This window comes from Amblyomma maculatum, chromosome 9, assembly GCF_055883805.1.
Source record: "Amblyomma maculatum isolate TAMU_Amacu chromosome 9, ASM5588380v1, whole genome shotgun sequence".
NCBI lineage: Eukaryota > Metazoa > Arthropoda > Arachnida > Ixodida > Ixodidae > Amblyomma > Amblyomma maculatum.
The window spans coordinates 119782968-119787063 of record NC_139352.1 but is presented as its reverse complement, the minus strand read 5'-3'; the positions used below and the strand labels follow the sequence as shown (position 1 = coordinate 119787063).

General features: G+C 48.3%; 1 pseudogene; it reads left to right on the top strand.

Moving 5' to 3' along the window:
* Positions 1–1438: 1438 nt before the first annotated feature.
* On the top strand, positions 1439–3014 carry LOC146180240 (uncharacterized; annotated as a pseudogene).
* The last annotated feature ends 1082 nt before the right edge of the window (positions 3015–4096 follow it).

Genomic DNA, 4096 nt, shown 5'->3' with positions numbered 1-4096 from the left:
CACTATTAAGGGCGCATCGTTAATAATAACTCCATAATTATTAACGGGTGACAGCAGACCAGGAAGGAAGCTTTCATTAATAACTCAAGAGGCAGTGCCCTACTTTTTGAAGCTAGATCATGGTGCCTTAGAACACGCAGCTGCAAAAAGAAATTTAACGATGAAGATGACGCATGTGCTGTATGTGGTAACTCCAGTCAAACAATTGACCATATTATACTCGAATGTAATTTTATCCATCCGGACGTATTCAGGCGCAGTCACTGTTCCTGAAGCTCTGGAGTTTAGAGATGCCAGTGGCTTGGTGAATAAACCGGCGGTGGAAGCTAGCAAAATACGACTGGAAGATTGGTGGCTGAAAAGCAGAGAAGTGACATAATGTTAGTAATGTAGAAACAAAAATTTAATAAATAGAATGATGGTATAGTTACCCAATCTAAAATAATAATTAAGGTATAGGGAGAAAAATGAGCATGATAGCTGCTGCTACCCCCCCGTTTCAAAGGGGACGCTCCTACATTCCATCCATCCACCCCGAAGAGCCCAGAAACGAATAATGCAAACGCCGCACTTACTACCACAAAGGCAGCGCCTATACATCTCCCTTCTTCGCCCGAGGGCAGGGGACCTTTTGTCTGTCAGCGCGCGTATAAGAGACAGGCACGCCACCACTCGGCCCGGCACTCGCTCCGCATCCCTTTGGGATGGGCTGTATTATAAGGTCAAATTCTAAAGTTAAAGCTCAGCTACTTTGGTCATCTGATGAGAAGAGAGGAGTCGCTGGAGAAAGATTTGATGTTGGAAAAGGTTGAGGGTCACCGGAGAAGGGGTAGGCAGCGAACGCGATGGTTAGCTGGCATCCTCGAGGCGCTGCAGATGAAGTTATGTGATATTAGGTGTATCGCGTTACGATAAGACGTGGGCCAGCCTAAGCTGCGTCACTCGTGCTACTCGGCACAAGGCGCGCCTCTTATCATTGCCCTCGCCAATCGGGGTGGCCGGAGCCTATATAACAGAGCACGGAATAAAGGCTGGTCATTCGCCTTCCTGATGTCTGCCTGTCACTTCACCGTTCACGGAACCTTACATGGTGTCAGAAGTGGTCCCCTTCCTCGACAGCGCCCCGAACAGAAAGAAGACTTCGACACCAGGCTGCAAGAATGGAGCTTCTGAAACCCCCAGACGCACTTCGCATCACAGTTGACGTTTCCAAGAATTATTGGCAGTTCTTTAGACAGAAGCTGGAACTATACTTTACCGTAGTGAAGCCACATGTCAGTCCGTTGAGCTATTCAGCAAAGACTGCGATGCTGTTGACTTTAGCCGGTGACGACGCTATCAAGGTCTTTAATAATTTTTCATTCAACGATGCCGAAAGCAAAGAGGACTATAAGGCCGACGTAAAGAAGTTTGACAGCTACTCGGGCGCACAGACGAATGAGGTGTACGAACGATACTTGTTACGGACAAGATTCCAGGATGCAGGAGAAACCTTTGAGCAGTTTTCACGGGACGTGAAAAAACAGGCACGACACTGCAATTTTGAAGGGTTAACTGATTCCATGATCCGCGACCAGATAGTAATTGGAATCAATAATGAGACCCTTCTTCAGGACAATCTGCTGACGTTGCCCAAAGCGGAACAAATCTGCAAAGCATTCGAAGCAGCAGCTCTTCAGAACGAATCATGGGGACAGAAAGAAAAACAGGTCGATCCTGTGAAGGAGACTCAAAGAGGAACAAGGCTGCAAAACAAAGTAAGGTGCTCGAAGTGTGGCAGAGAACACAAGCCACTCAACTGTCCTGGTTATGGGAAGACATGTAGAAAATGCCAGGGAAAGAATCTCTTCACCGTACGCTGCCGAAAACCAGCACAAGTAAGTGAATTGAGAGATGACAATGATGAAGACTTCGACGTCTTAGACGCCTGCGTGGATAGCGTGGCAAGTCGACGGGACTGGATGGTTAAGGCAAACGTTGGTAATGCAGCCGTTTTGTTGAAAGTTGACACGGGATCGCAAGCGAACCTATTGTCTTACTCTGTCTACAAGAACGTCAAGCCTGCGCCACCGCCCAAGCACAGCAGTTCCACCCTGCGATCCTACCGTGGATGCACAATCAAGCACTTGGGCGTTATCAACCAACGCGTGGCTATCGGTGAACAAAATTTCAGCTTGAAATTTTTCGTGGTCAAGAGAGGATGTCAGGCGCTTCTTGATCTTCAGGCAGCGGAACGGCTCGGGTTGATTTCCCGAAAAGTGGATTCGGTGATAAAGAACAGCTCCGAAAAACTGCTTGAAGAGTACAGCGACATTTTTCAATGCACCGGGTGCGTCCAACGCCTATACAAGATAGTGCTCCGTGAAGGTTCCATCCCAACCGTTCAAGCCGCTCGGCGTGTACCCTTGGCACTGCGGGAGCCCCTGCGCCACGAGCTGTAACGAATGGAAGAGTCTGGCATCATAACAAAGGTCAATGAGCCAACGGACTGGGTGAGCCCTTTAGTCATTGTTAAAAAGAAAGACGGAAAGCTAAGGCTATGCATGGATCAGAGAAAGATTTATGCGTGCATAACGAGAGAGCATTACGAGATGCCGCGGAGGGAAGACGTAGAAGCAGAGCTGGCCGGCGCGAAAGTTTTCAGCCGTCTAGACGCAAAATCTGGCTTCCATCAAATCCCTCTTGACCATAAGACTTCGCTCATTTGTACTTTCACAACACCATTTGGGAGGTACCGTTTCTTAAGGCTACCATTTGGCATCTCTTCCGCGTCTGAAGTCTTTCAGAAGATATTGAGCGAAATCTTCGAGTCTCTGCCGGGTGTGCACGTTTACGTGGATGACATTTTGGTATGGGGAACATCAAGGGAGGAGCACGATCAACGCTTAAAATCTGTATTTGAATCATCGAGGCGGACCGGCCTCGCACTAAATGCAGAGAAGTGCAAGGTTGGAGTCGAGGAAATCGAATTTTTAGGCGACATAATTTCGAAAAAAGGCATAACGCCTAACTAAGCACTCGTCAAATCCACAACTGCTCCATCCGATAAGAAGGGGTTGCGACGTCTACTCGGCGTAGCAAATTATGTTTCGAAATATATTTCTTCTCTGGCACTAAAGACGCCGCAGTTGCGCAGTTTGATTAACCATAACGCAGTTTTTGAATGTACTCCCAACCACGCGCAAAAATGGCGAGAAATCTGCAAATGCCTGAGCCACTGCTTGCAATCTTCGACCCTAGCAAAGAAACAAAAGTGGCGTCACGGAATGGTTTGGGCTCGGCCCTACTGCAGCTTCATGGCGATAACTGGCGGCCCGTGGCGTACGCGTCACGAACGCTCACTTCAGTTGAGCAACGTTACTCGCAAATCGAAAAAGAAGCCTTGGCAGTGGCGTTCGGCTGTCGGAAATTTCACTACTTCATCTATGGCCGACATATTATTTTAGAGACCGACCACCGACCCCTGCTTGCAATCGCTGAAAAATCAATTGGGGATATGTCACCAAGGCTTCAAAGGTTCTTTCTGCGATTGCTAAAGTACGATTTCACGATGCAATATGTTTCAGGAAAACGGCTCCTTCTGCCCGATATGCTGTTACGAGCCGCAGCAGCCACTACAGAAGATGACGCAGCAGGTGAAGGTGACATCGAAATTCATGCTGTGAGTACGGCGAATGCTTTCGTGAGCGACGCCACGCTAAAGCGGCTTGTGGACGCCACTAATAATAACCCGTACCTTTGTGCAGTAAAAGAAAGTATGCTGGAACACGCATACAAGAAGAGCTGAAACCTTTCGCCAGCGGACTTTCTGTAGTGAAAGGTATCGTGCTAAAAGGCAGCAAAGTGATAGTGCCAGCGACCATGCGGAGAGAGATGCTGGAACGCATTCATGAAGGCCACATGCGCATCAATAAATGTAAAGCGAGGGCACGAAGATTTGTGTTCTGGCCTGGCTTGAGTGCACAAATCACTGTTATGACTCAAAAATGCGTGGTGTGCAGACGTCACGCGTACAGCCAACCTGCGGAACCACTGCTTATGAGGCCGGTACCAGACTATCCGTGGTAGGGTTGGCGTCGACATATTCCAATACGGT